The sequence below is a fragment of the Phyllobates terribilis genome, unplaced genomic scaffold (assembly GCF_046119375.1).
Source record: "Phyllobates terribilis strain yellow unplaced genomic scaffold, ASM4611937v1 Scaffold_35__1_contigs__length_13245226, whole genome shotgun sequence".
In the NCBI taxonomy this organism is placed as follows: Eukaryota; Metazoa; Chordata; class Amphibia; order Anura; family Dendrobatidae; genus Phyllobates; species Phyllobates terribilis.
In genome coordinates, this window is record NW_027362795.1 from 12,967,177 (window position 1) to 12,982,433 (window position 15,257).

Below are 15,257 nucleotides of genomic sequence, written 5' to 3' on the forward strand. Positions count from 1 at the left end.
GCTTACAGCCAATGAAAACACAAAAGTCATTATCTCAGTAAATTAGAATTAACAAGAAACACCTGCAAAGGCTTCCTAAGCATTTAAAAAGGTCCCTTAGTCATTTTCAGTAGGCTCCACAATCATGGGCAAGACTGCTGACTTGACAGATGTCCAGAAGGCAGTCATTGACACACTCCTCAAGGAGGGTAAGCCACAAAAGGTCATTGCTAAAGAAGCAGCTGTTCACAGAGTGCTGTATCCGAGCATATTAATGGACGTGGAAGGAAAAAGTGTGGTAGAAAAAGGTGCACAAGCAACTGGGATAACCGCAGCCTTGAAAGGATTGCTAAGAAAAGGCCATTCAAAAATTTGGGGGAGATTCACAAGGAGTGGACTGCTGCTGGAGTCATTGCTTCAAGAGCCACCACACACAGACGTATCCAGGACATGGGCTACAAGTGTCACATTGCTTGTGTCAAGCCCCTCATGACCAATAGACAACGCCAGAAGCGTCTTACCTGGGCCAAAGAGAAAAAGACCTGGACTGATGCTTAGTGGCCCAAGGTGTTGTTTTCAGATGAAAAGTAAATTTTGCATTTCATTTGGAAATCAAGGTCCCAGAGTCTGGAGGAAGAGTGGAGAGGCCACAATCCAAGCTGCTGGAGGTCTAGTGTGAAGTCTCCACAATCAGTGATGGTTTGGGGGGCCATGTCATCTGCTGGTGGAGGTCCACTGTGTTTTATCAAGACCAAAGTCAGCGCAGCCGTCTACCAGGACATTTTACAGCACTTCATGCTTCCCTCTGCCCACAAGCTTTATGGAGATGGAAATGTCATTCTCCAGCAGGACTTGGCCCCTGTCCACACTGCCAAAAGTACCAATACCTGGTTTACACACAACAGTATCACTGTGCTTGAATGGCAGCAAACTTGCCTGACCTTAACCCCATAGAGAATCTATTATAGAGAATCTATGGGGTATTGTCAAGAGGAAGATGAGACCCCAGACCCCACAATACAGATGAGCTGAAGGCTGCTATCAAAGCCACCTGGGCTTCCATAACACCTCAGCAGTGCCACAGGCTGATCCCTCCATGCCACATTGCCGCATTGATGCAGTAATTGATGCACAAGGAGCCCGAACAAGTATTGAGGGCATTTACTAAACATACATTTCAGTAGGCCAACTTTTCGGATTTTAAAAACATTTTTCAAGCTGTTGTTATGAAGTATTCTAATTTACTGAGATAATGACGTTTGTGTTTTCATTGGCTGTAAGCCATAATCATCAACATTAACAGAAATAAACACTTAAAATAGATCCCTCTGTGTGTAATGACTCTATATAATAGATCCCTCTGTGTGTAATGACTCTATATAATAGATCCCTCTGTGTGTAATGACTCTATATAATAGATCCCTCTGTGTGTAATGACTCTATGTAATAGATCCCTCTGTGTGTAATGACTCTACATAATAGATCCCTCTGTGTGCAATGACTCTATATAATAGATCCCTCTGTGTGTAATGACTCTATATAATAGATCCCTCTGTGTAATGACTCTATATAATAGATCACTCTGTGTGTAATGACTCTATATAATAGATCCCTCTGTGTAATGACTCTATATAATAGATCACTCTGTTTGTAATGACTCTATATAATATAGGAGTTTCACTTTTTGCATTGAAGAACTGAAATAAACTAACTTTTGATGATATTCTAATTTTGTGAGAAGCACCTGTATATAGTATGAAGCCCCACTGCCCCATATGTGTATGTATAATTTGATGCACATGACTCGCCCCCTGGGCCGTGGGGTACACGGAACCGGGCCTTCTAGTGTACGGTGCTGATGGGGGTAGTAGTGGCAACCCGATCCCGTGGCTCAGGGTGGTCAGACCAAATGGTGGCAGTCTATTTATCAGTGTTTTGAATGTCCGACTACGCCACCCGTGGATTGCGGTCAGGGATAACCGCCGCTGCGAGGCAGACTGCTGAGGCTGGTGTTGGTGTGCAGCCTCAGGGCAGTGTAGGTGGATGTTGGGGGTGATAGTGCAGGCCGCAATAGTAAGAGTTCAGAGTCCGCTTCAAACAGTTCAGGGTCTTTATTGTAGATATTATTAATGACCCAACAGTACCGGTTAGGAATGAGCCTGGGTGTCTGAGAGCATTCGGGCGAGCCCCACTGGTCAGGGTGAGTGTGTAAGCCTACCGTTCTCTCTATGCTCTTTCTGACTATCCCCCTTTTCGTGGTGTAATAGCCCACGTCCCTGAGCTGGCCGTGTACTTCTCGCCTGTATGGCATGCGACTAGGGCCTTGGGTACCTGTTGTTTGCTCCTCGCTGTACTGGTCCCTCTGTGTGGCGGAGCCTCCAGGCTTCTTAGGCCAAGGGACCTGAAATCCCTCGCAGGTTGGTTCTCTGCTGCTGGGCTTGTAACCCTGACAGCCCCGGACCCCAATGCCCGGTAGATTGGTTCTCTTCCAGTACCGGCTCTCGTCACCTCTGTCCCTGGCTTGCAGTTTCTCCTCTGCCTCACGGACTCCTCAGCTACAGCTGAACTGTCCCTCCTTCTCTGGGACTAGTCTCACTCCTGAGCAAGGTCTTCCAGTTCTCTCTAACCCTGCCCCCAGTTCCAGCTTTTATAGGGGCAGCCAGCTCCCCCTGCTGGCCTGGGACAGGAGGTGCTGTATGCTAATTGTCCCTAACCGGGGGACCTCCCTCCTGCTCTCAGACACAGATTATTGTTTGTGGCATCCAGGCCTGGGGTGACACATTCTCCTCTATTAAAATTTAGTACTCCGGACTAAACAGGAAACACAAATACAGGGTATAAATGACAACATAACATATATATAAGTATATTTTGTCCTTGAGGTCACGGCGCTTCCGTGACCGGGTGTCCATGTCACCCAACAAGGTGAAGTTTTCCACGGTGTGGGGACCTGTTTCCATAAACCCCAAGTTCCTGGCCTTGGGCGTGGCGACAAGGCTGAGCTCTCTACTTTGGGCCACAAGGAGGCCACATCGGACAGATTTTTCTTCCGTGGCCATCTTCGAAAGAGGGCACCAAGTGCAACTATCTACAAGACAGTTCCGGTTATTCAGTGTCCATAACCTGTTGGTCTATGAACTAGAAAGACTGGAAAAGCATAATTAGCAACCAGGCAACAAACATAAAACATTTACAATATACAGCATTTAGATATTCCAGCGAGCTGGTATTTGCCCCCTAGTGCTCTGGGTTGACCTGCGTGACCCACTGTCTGGTGGTGGTCTAACCTGACTTTCCCCACTAGCATTCAGGGTACAGCTACTAGCTGGGTTTACAGGCAGTGCAGGCAGCTATCTGCGGGTCCTTTGGCTTACCGCAGGTATGGCAGGCTCACTGTCAGCAGAGGGTTGACTCTCCTGGGCTGCTGGCATGGGTTCTTCTGCCTCTAGGGCTGCTTGGTCTTCTGATTCCTCCTGCTCTCCTGTAGGTTCCTGCTGGGTTGGTTGAAGGAAGTGTAGGACGGGTACCACTATTGCATCATTTATCCGACTCCAGGACCGGGGGAACTCTCCAAGAACTGTGCTGATCATTTCTTTCTTGTCTTCTGCAGGTTCAAGGTCATCTTGATCTTCTCCTGCACTCTGTAGTTGGTTGGGGCACCTTTTTAGGTGGTCTCTGGAGACGGTGCTAGTGGTTTCTCCTCCATCCTTGGTAATTACACATACCTTCGGGTTGTTGTGGTTGGACTGCAGTACTGTGTACGAGTCGCTCTCCCACTGGTCATCTAGCTTGTGAAGCCTTCTCTTCTGCTTCAGGACCTGCTCACCAGGTTCCAGGGGACCAGCAGGGGCTTGTTGGTTGAAGAGCCTCTCTTGCTTTTCTCTCGCTTGAGCCAGACTCCTCTCCACACTCTCCTGTACCTTCTTGTACTGTAGCCGCCGTTCCGTATCCCAGTCCGCGTCTGGGGAGGTGTCCTCAGGGGTCAGGACTCCCATCTTCAGGTCTATCGGCAGCTTACCTGGTCTTGCCCTCATCAGGTAAGCCGGGGTGCAATTTGTAGCATTCACCGGGATATGGTTGTGTAAGTCTATCAGGTCTGGCAGCTTCTCCGGCCACAGGCGGCGTTCTTCCAGGGGCAACGTTTTGAGGAGATCAATGACGATATTATTCATTTTCTCACATAGCCCGTTGGTTTGTGGGTGGTAAGACGTTGTCCGAATCTTCTTACAGCCGTAGAGGTTGCAGAACTCCTGGAAGATTTCAGCCTCAAACTCTGGACCTTGATCTGTCAAGACCTGTTCCGGATACCCGTGTGGACGGCAGAAGTGTTGTTGGAAGGCTCTGGCCGCTGTTTGGGCTGTCAAGTCTTTAACAGGAACCACCACCAGGAACCGGGAATAGTGGTCCACTATTGTCAGGGCATAGACGTAGCCCGACCGGCTTGGAGCCAGTTTCACATGGTCCAGAGCTACCAGCTCAAGAGGCTGCCTGGTGACGATGGGCATCAAGGGCGTCTTCTGGCTGGTACCGTACTTCCTTCTGAGGTTACATGGGCCGCAGTCCCTGCACCACTTCTCTATGGCCCCTCTCATTCCGACCCAGTAGAACCGCTCTCTCAGTAGGAACTCCAGTTTCTTCCACCCGAAGTGTCCCGCTCTGTCATGGTAGGCCTCCAGGACCATTGCTGCATCTCGTCTCGGGACCACTACCTGCCAGGTCAGCTCGTGCGTCCGGTGGTTGACAAGCCTTCTGCACAGCTTACCTTCGTAGAGGAATAGCCTGCTTTTCTCCTTCCATAACTGCTTGGCTTCCTCTGGAGCGTCCGAGCCAGGGCTAGCGTCTGCCTGGGTCAACAGGTCTTTCACCAGGCGAATTGCAGGGTCACTATCTTGCGTTTCAGCCCAGCCGTGGTGAGGTAAGGGATTGAACATGACAGTGGTCAAGTCTTTGTCTCTTACACGGTGGGTGTACTGAGTGGCCCCGTACCGGTGGAATGCAGGGAGCTCTATTTCCTCCAACTCGTCTGGATCTTCTCCCTCATCGGGCAAGTGGAGCATTCTCGATAGGGCATCTGCATTGGCATTGGCTCGGCCTGCCCGGTACTTGATGGTGAAGTCATAGTTTGCTAGCCGGGCCATCCACCGCTGCTCTAGGGCACCAAGTCTCGCATTGTCCAGATGTGTCTACGGATTGTTGTCCATGTACACAGTGAACTTCACAGAGGCCAGATAATGCTTGAAACGTTCTGTTATGGCCCACACCACTGCCAAGGACTCCAGCTTAAAGGAGCTGTAATTCTCCGGGTTTCTCTCGGTGGGCCTCAGCTTCCGGCTGGCGTACGCGATCACCCTTTCTCTGCCCTGTTGGTTCTGTGACAGTACGGCTCCCAGCCCCACATTACTGGCGTCTGTGTGGAGGATAAAAGGCTGGCCATAATCAGGGCAGGCCAGGATCTCATCCCCCGTGAGGGCCATCTTCAGCTGGCGGAAGGACTCCTCTTCCGGCTTGTCCCACTTGAAGGGTGGCTTTTGGCTTCTGGTCTTAGATTGTCCTATAAGGAGGTCCTGCATAGGGGCTGCCATCTTGGTGAACCTGGGGATGAACCTTCGGTAGTAGCCTACCAACCCGAGGAACTGCCTCACTTCTTTTATGTTAGAGTGGCTTGGCCAGTTCTTTATTGCCGTGATTTTGTCAGGGTCGGGGGCTACTCCTTCTGCACTCACCACGTGTCCCAGGTACTGTATCCTCGGCTTTAACAGATGGCACTTGGAGGGTTTCACTTTCATGCCAAAGCCTGCCAGGGCCTCGAACACCTCAGCCAGGTGCTTTAGATGGTCCTCGTAAGTCTTCGAATAGACAATCACGTTGTCCAGGTAAAGTAGGACGGTCTCAAAGTTTCGGTGCCCTAGACAGCATTCCATCAGCCTCTGGGAGGTCCCGGGTGCGTTGCAGAGCCCGAACGGCATATAGTTGAATTCACTTAATCCCATCGGGGTGGTGAAGGCGGTCTTGTCCTTATCAGCCTCTGCCACAGGAACCTGCCAGTACCCACTAGTAAGGTCCAAAGTAGAGAAGAAATTAGCTGATTCTAGTGCGACCAAAGACTCCTCTATTCTAGGCAACGGGTATGCGTCTTTATGGGTGATACGATTGACTTCTCTATAGTCCACGCACATTCTCATAGTACAGTCTTTCTTTTTTACCAGAACCAAGGGGGCTGCCCAGGGGCTACAACTGTCTCTAATGACCCCGGCTTCCTTCATTTCTCTCAGCATGCCCTTTGCGTTCTGATAGTGTGCGGGGTGGTACAGGTCTGTATCTTTCTTTTATTGGTGGGTGGCTCCCTGTGGGGATGTGGTGTTCTACCCCTTTCACTCTGCCGAAGTCTAGCGGGTGCTTACTAAAGATTCTCTCGTACTCTTGAACCACCCGGTAGACTCCTTGTTTTTGGTGCAAGGGAGTGGAGTCAGCACCCACGTGGAGTTTCTGGCACCAGTCCTCCTTGGGTTTCTGGGAACCATTACCCTCCGCCTGGGGAGATGGAGGCAAGGGTTCCATGGCCCTGACAGCATTGTGTTCAACAGTATACAATTTGGCTAGTGTAGCGTACCGGGGCAAGTGTACTTCCCTTTCCCCAATGTTTAAGATCCGGACGGGCACCCTTCCATGGCGGACATCGACCACCCCCGGGCTGTCAAAATGGTGGGCCTGCTGTCTGAGTACACGGGTTCTACTATGGCTTGGTAGTCTCTCCCTCTTAACCCGATTGCAGTCCGACACCAGATCATTTCACTTTTGGGGGGCATGGCAATGGGGAATGGGTCGCTCATCCTCACGCTACCGATCTCACCACCAGACAGTTCTACCTGTTGCCATCTCATCAGGGCTCTTATCTCCTTCTGGAGGACCCTCTGTTGGCTGGAGCTCGCATTCATCGCCACCTGCTGCAAAATTACAATTACTTCTGAAAGACAATTTTCAATCACATTAGTACCCAAGGTTATTTTAGGGTGACTTTCTCGACGGTCAATGTCCACAATGATCACTCCCTGTGCCGGCAGTTCAACTTTACCAATCTTAATGGTCATCTCTCTGAACCCCACCTGCGGCACGGGTTGACCATTGCTGGCGATGATGCTCAAGTTATCGTCTGGATAACGAGTTATATCAGTGTCACTCCAGTACTGCTTGAAAAGTACATAGGGGATGGTAGTCACTTGGGACCCGGTGTCCAGCAGTGCACTCATGGGGATACCGTCCAGCACTACGGGTAAAACCGGACGTCCCCCTACGTACTTATCACGCCAATTAGATGGGTCTGATGACCTTATGCCTGGGGGTTGGCCCTTTGCCCCAGGTCGGACCCATTTAAAGTACAGTACCTGGCTACGTGTCCCGGCTGGCTGCAACGACGGCAAATCGGCTGTCCATCCTCAGTGTAATGATCGGCGGGCCTCCCTCTGAACGACGGGATCCTCCTCCGTCGACGCCACGGGACATCCTCCGGACTGGAAGCCAGCTTGATTGGTCCTGACGGGTCCATCTGTAACGACTGTACGGTCCTGGTCAATGCAGCAACACTCTTTGTTAGTTCTTGGACCTGATGGTGCAGGTTTGCAGGCGGGGATGGATTTAGGGCCTGCGCATCAGCCCCCACAAGGTCTGCGGGATAGGGCGCCGCCCCCTGGTGGTAAGGGATGGCAGGGCGCCGGGAAGCTACAGCGCCACCCGGTGCAGGTTCTCGGAGCACCCGGATGGCCCTATCTTTGAACTGTGCAAAAGTCAAATCGGGGTTCTGTAGGGCCATGAGGCGCAGCTGGGTTCTGTGGGCGCTGGACAGCAGACCTTCTATGAACTGGTCAGTCAATAGTTTATCTGTATCCTGCACGCTGCCAGGGTCAGCTTGCTTAATTGCCCCCAAGGCTTCCTGTAAATTTAGGGCATAATCTCGGATGCTATCTTGAGCTCGCTGCTTACATCCATAGAACCGCATTTTGATTTCTGCTGAGGTACGGGTATCAAAGGTGTCCCGTAGACGGGTCAGAACCCCCCTTACAGTCCTTTTCTCCTCAGCTGTCCAAGACTTTACCTCCCGCTGGGCCGCACCAGTTAACTGCCCTATCAGTATGCTTACTTTCTGTTCTTCTGTCAGGGGATAAACTTTGAACAGTCTATACAGCCTTTCTTTAAAGTCGCCCAAGGTATGCGACTCGCCGTCATACTGGGGCAGCCAGGCCGCTCCGGGGATATAGGCAGGGGTGGATTAAGAGTAGCAAGGGCCCCGGGCAGTTTAGAAGGCGCGGGCCCCCTCCACATACCTGATTTATCACGTGACATGTCACATGATCCCCTGTGATAGATCATGTGATAGTTCACAGGAAATTAATTTGGCATAATATTAATTGTGCTGCCTCATCTGAGAGCAGCACAATATTGGGACAGATACCCTGATTCCAGCGATGTGTCACTTTTTCAGCTGCTTCTTGTCATTTTGAGAAAATCACCGTTTTATCTGCTGCAGATCTAGCAGCTCTCTGAATGCTGCGCTCTGTATAGCCCCACCCACACCACTGATTGGCAGCTTTCTGCCCATGTTCAGTGTACACAGAAATCTACTGATCAGTGATGGGGGTGGGGTCCTACAGAACTTACTAGTCATCTAGTGATAATTACCTTCTGACAAATCAATGATTTTATCAAAACAACACTAAGCAGCCCAGTAAGTGACACATTACTGGAATCAGTGCCTGTAACCCTACATTATGCTGCTCTCAGATTAGGTGGCAAAAACCTGATGACAGATTCCCTTTAAAGGAGCTGTAAAGACAAAAAAGTTTGTATTAAAAAAAATACAAGCCATTTGTTAAATTAACTTTTTTTCATTGTTAATTCACATTAGACTGTATCTTCAACACTTTTGTCAGCAGGTCTTATTACAGACTCTGAATAGGGCAGCTCTCTCCCTCTCCCTCAGCAGAAAGTCACAGCATGGTTAAAAAACGGGATCTTTTATGATTTTCTCATAATAAATAAAAAAGGACATGCAAGTCCTCCAAACTATTTTCCGTTTCTCTATAGGGGAGGTCCTAAATCTTTCTTGTTCTTTAGTTGATCACATGTCAAAAATGCAAAGCATTTACTATGAACTCGCCTAAAAAAATATACACTTGGAGAGTAATATCATCATCTGCATGTAAATATTCCTTGACTCTAAGGGCTCGCTCACACTGTCGTATAACACAGCCGAATGCTATGTTAGGTTTTATCGGATAGGACTCGGCCCTATGTTATACTATGGGACAGTGCGATTATTGGCATGAGAAAATAATCTCATTCGATATTCGGACCATGTGCACCCATACAAGTCTATGGGTGCACGTAAAACATTGGACTGCACTCGGATGTCATCCAAGTGCAGTCCGATGAACACTCACAGAGACTATGGAGAAGATGGAGAAATTAAGTTCTCCATCTTCTCCATATCTGTGCTGCGAGAGAATCGGATCACACTCAGTTGAAGCTCTGACAGAGTTTGAGCCCAGTGTCATTAGCATAATTGGCCCTATTCTCTTGCATGAGAGAATATATGGCTTAGTGAGTGGACCCTAAAACTGAATAGTAGTGACGGACAGACTCCTCACAAGCGGGATCCATGTAGCTCTCAGATGTCATGTAGGTAGGGCTTCATTCCATGGGGTAGGGTTTAATTTCAAGGTATATAAAAAAAATGGACTTCAAATAAAAATTAAATGAACACAAAAAGCACTAATTGACTTATTTTTTTCATATTTATGTTTGCAGCCCCTTTAAAAACCCTTTGAGGACCAAGGCACATATATGTCCCATAGTTTTAAACTGGAAAAAAATTTGATTGAATAAAATTTAAGGTCCTCAAAGGTTTAAGTAGGTCATAAATTCATATGAATACTTGCTCATACAATTGCACATGCCAAAAGATGAAGAAGAACAGAATCAAAAATATGACATTAAGTGGAGCACTTACAGGTATTCAAGGTGAAAGAGACGAGCAAAGGCATCGTCTCGAATGACAGTAAATGAGTTAGAATTCAGCAAGCTGAAAATGAAGACAGCAGGTTAGAAGCGAACCAGACTTTATGGTGCTCAGAATTAGTCAAGCAGAATTTATTGACTGCTCTTGCAAAGCACTGAGACTGCCGCTGTGTATAGATGGCGCCGTGCGGCCTCCCGCTGTGTATAGATGGCGCCGTGCGGCCTCCCGCTGTGTATAGATGGCGCCGTGCGGCCTCCCGCTGTGTATAGATGGCACCGTATAGATGGCTACGTGCGGCCTCCTGCTGAGTATACGTGTATAGATGGCTACGTGTGCGGCCTCCTGCTGAGTATAGATGGCGCCGTGCGGCCTCCCGCTGTGTATAGATGGCGCCGTGCGGCCTCCCGCTGTGTAGAGATGGCACTGTATAGATGGCTACGTGCGGCCTCCCGCTGTGTATAGATGGCACTGTATAGATGGCTACGTGCGGCCTCCTGCTGTGTATAGATGGCGCCGTGCGGCCTCCCGCTGTGTATAGATGGCGCTGTGCGGCCTCCCGCTGTGTATAGATGGCACTGTATAGATGGCTACGTGCGGCCTCCCGCTGTGTATAGATGGCGCCGTGCGGCCTCCCGCTGTGTATAGATGGCGCCGTGTGGCCTCCCGCTGTGTATAGATGGCACTGTATAGATGGCTACGTGCGGCCTCCTGCTGAGTATACGTGTATAGCTGGCTACGTGTGCGGCCTCCTGCTGAGTATAGATGCCGCACGGCGCTCCCCCCAGAGACAGCAGGAGGCCGCACAGCGCCATCTATACTCAGCGGGAGACCGCACGTAGCCATCTATACACAGCAGGAGGCTGCACAGCGACATCTATACTCAGCGGGGGGCCGCACGTAGCCATCTATACACAGTGGGGGGCGCACGTAGCCATCTATACACAGCGGGGGGCCGCACTGCGCCGTCTATAAACAGCGGGGGGCCGCACGTAGCCATCTATACACAGCGGGAGGCTGCACGGAGCCCCCTCAGAGACATCAGGAGGCCGCACGGCGCCAACTATATTCAGCAGGAGGCCGCATGCAGTCATACACACACACAAACATATACAGACACGCATAAACACATTTGAAACACAAAAATACATACAAACAGACATCACACAATGACATCTGCCCACACACACACACACACAAACAGACATACATCACACACACACACACCTGCCCACACACACACACACCTGCCCACACACACACACCTGCCCACATACACATCTGTGTGTGTGTATGTATAGTGTGTGTGTGTGTGTATAATGTGTGTGTATGTATACTGTGTGTGTATGTATAGTGTGTGTGTGTGTGTGTGTGTATAATTTGTGTGTGTGTATTTTTTTTTAAGTTAAAAACAAGTAAAATGCTTGTGGCATCAATATCAAGACTCCAGATATAAGGGCCTATTCACACTGAATTTTGCAATGCATTCATCTCCTCTTTGCAGGCTTCTATCTAAATCCCTGAAAAATGGCATTCAGGTGTGCCTTGACATAGCCATTGATTTGAACAAAGGCAAACCGAGGCTAAAGTCTGAATTTTTAGGCTCCATTTTCTCTGCTTTCAGATGTCTCATTTCAGACAGCACAATCCTGAATTTCAGGGATTCAGTTGTAAGCCTTGTGTAAAGACCTGAATGCAGAGCTGAATGTAGTGTGAGTAGGTCCTTACATCCTACACCACCTCAGGGGATTGTTGTTATGGAGTATTGCCCCTGGGTGGCCGCAGTTATGACCACCACCAGGGCTCGCGGTCACCCACCCTAACTTTGGTATTCTGCGGAGCTGGTATAATGAATATCTGAGAAGAGCCCTAGAGAAGCAAGAACATTGGACAACCAAGAGGTGGTGGCCTCAAGTCAGGTGTAGTGTTCAACAGGTCAAGACTTTCTAACCTGCCCCCACACACACACACACACACACACACAAATATACACACACACATCTGCCCACACAGACACACACACACACCTGCCCACACAGACACACACACACCTGCCCAAACACACACACACACACACACCTGCCCACACACATACACATCTGCCCACACACACACACACACACCTGCCCACACACACACACCTGCCCACACAAAAACACACCTGCCCACACACAAACACACCTGCCCCCACACACACACCTGCCCACACACACACACACCTGCCCAAAGACATACACACCTGCCCACACAAACACCTGCCCACACACACACACACCAGCCCACACACACACACACCTGCCCACACACACACACACACCTGCCCCCACACACACACACACCTGCCCACACACACATCTGCCCACACAAACACCTGCCCACACACACACACACCAGCCCACACACACACACACCTGCCCACACACACACACACACCTGCCCACACACACACACACACCTGCCCACACACACACCTGCCCACACACACACCTGCCAACACACACACACACACCTGCCCACACACACACCCACACCTGCCCACACAGACACCTGCCCACACAGACACCTGCCCACACACACACATATATACACACACACATATACACACACACACACACCTGCCCACACAGACACACATATATATACACACACGCACATATACACACACACACACCTGCCCACACAGACACCTGCCCCCACAGACACCTGCCCACAAACACACACACACCTGCCCACACACACATCTGCCCACACACACACTCACCATCCCCCGGCTCAATTCCTCCTGCCTGCTCTCTCTCTTTTCCGTTGCAGCACTGCAGGCTGGGGCGCACTGTGTGACGTCACAGCTAGGAGACACAGCCGCGTACAGGGCCATGTCTCCTAGCAGTGACGCGGCCGGGCAAGCACAGGGAAGTTAACTGCTGCATTGCTGGCCCGGCCGATGAAGAAGTAGCGGCAGCCGCTGCTGGGGGAGCGGTCCAGGCCCCCCCCTCCCGCCACTGCTACCGCTATGTGCCGCAGCGGCCCTCACATATAATGAGGGCAATCCGGCATTAGACACCCCGCCTGGATCCGCGGGCCCCCTGCAGGCTCGGGGCCCTGGGCCGTCGCCCGGATTGCCCTCATTATAATCCGCCTATGGATATAGGGCATGGAAAACGGCATCACAGCTGCAGCGGCTACGCTGGTGGTAGAGGGTCCCTCCGCGTCCGACATCTTCCTCCCCCCTAGTTAACCGTGGCCTACCTTCTGGCGATCCTCTTCTGTAGGCCGCGGCTCCGCTCGCGATGCTCTGGGCGAGGACCTTGCGTTGCTCGGTGATGACGTCGGCATCCGCTGGATCTCCATCCAGGACCTTGAGCAGCGTCTCAGCGTAGCGCGGGGCTTCAGGTCTCACGCGTTTTTGGACGTCCACGTCCCTCTTCTTCCCGCGCGGCGTCCCGAAGATGGCGCCCGATGGCGGGAAACGGCTCCGATTGGCAGGAAATGGCCCCGAATGGCGGGAAACTTCACTCAGATATGTATAGAGTCTTTTCCAGGCACGCAATACCCGTTTGTGGCGGGTTGGTGACAATTCTGCCGACTACGCCAAAGCTGACTCGCCCCCTGGGACGTGGGGTACCCGGAACCGGACCTTCTAGTGTACGGTGCTGATGGGGGTAGTAGTGGCAACCCGATCCCGTGGCTCAGGGTGGTCAGACCAAATGGTGTCAGTCTATTTATCAGTGTTTTGAATGTCCGACTACGCCACCCGTGGATTGCGGTTGGAGATAACCGCCGCTGCAAGGCAGACCGCTGAGGCTGGTGCTGGTGTGCAGCACAGGGGTAGGATAACTCCCCACGGGAAGAGTGTAGCCTCAGGGCAGTGTAGGTGGATGTTGGGGGTGATAGTGTAGGCCGCAATAGTAAGAGTTCAGAGTCCGCTTCAAACAGTTCAGGGTCTTTATTGTAGATATTATTAATGACCCAACAGTACCGGTTAGGAATGGGCCTGGGTGTCTGAGAGCATTCGGGCGAGCCCCACTGGTCAGGGTGAGTGTGTAGGCCTACCGTTCTCTCTATGCTCTTTCTGACTATCCCCCTTTTCGTGGTGTAATAGCCCACGTCCCTGAGCTGGCCGTGTACTTCTCTCCTGTATGGCTTGCGACTCAGGCCTTGGGTACCTGTTGCTTGCTCCTCGATGTACTGGTCCCTCTGTGTGGCGAAGCTTCCAGGCTTCTTAGGCCAAGGGACCTGAAATCCCTCGCAGGTTGGTTCTCTGCTGCTGGGCTTGTAAACCTGACAGCCTCGGACCCCAATGTCCGGTAGATTGGTTCTCTGCCAGGACCGGCTCTCGTCGCCTCTGTCCCTGGCTTGCAGTTTCTCCTCTGCCTCACGGACTCCTCAGCTACAGCTGAACTGTACCTCCTTCTCTGGGACTAGTCTCACTCCTGAGCTAGGTCATCCAGTTTTCTCTAACCCTGCCCCCAGTTCCAGCTTTTATAGGGGCAGCCAGCTCCCCCTGCTGGCCTGGGACAGGAGGTGCTGTATGCTAATTGTCCCTAACCAGGGGACCTCCCTCCTGCTTTCAGAAACAGATTATTGTTTGTGGCATCCAGGCCTGGGGTGACACACACACACTGCTCTATATTTAGTATGATGCCCCCACTCCTCCATATATATAGCATGATGGTCCCACTGCTCCATATACAGGTGCATCTCACTAAATTAGAATATCATCAAAAAGTTAATTTATTTCAGTTCTTCAATACAAAAAGCTGTCTTTCAGCTCATCTGCATTGTTGGGTCTGGTGTCTCTCATCTTCCTCTTGACAATACACGATAGATTCTCTATAATAGATTCTCTATGGGGTTAAGGTCAGGCGAGTTTGCTATCAATCAAGCACAGTGATACTGTTGTGTGTAAACCAGGTATTGGTACTTTTGGCCATGTGGACAGGGGCCAAGTCCTGCTGGAGAATGACATTTCCATCTCCAAAAAGCTTGTCGGCAGAGGGAAGCATGAAGTGCTGTAAAATGTCCTGGTGGCTGGCTGTGCTGACTTTGGTCTTGATAAAACACAGTGGACCTACACCAGCAGATGACATGGCCCCCCAAACCATCACTGATTGTGGAGCCTTCACACTAGACCTCAAGCAGCTTGGATTGTGGACTCTCCACTCTTCCTCCAGACTCTGGGACCTTGATTTCCAAATAAAAATTGGAACTATAGGACCTTGTGGAGTGTGTCAATGACTGCCTTCTGGACATCTGTCAAGTCAGCTGTCTT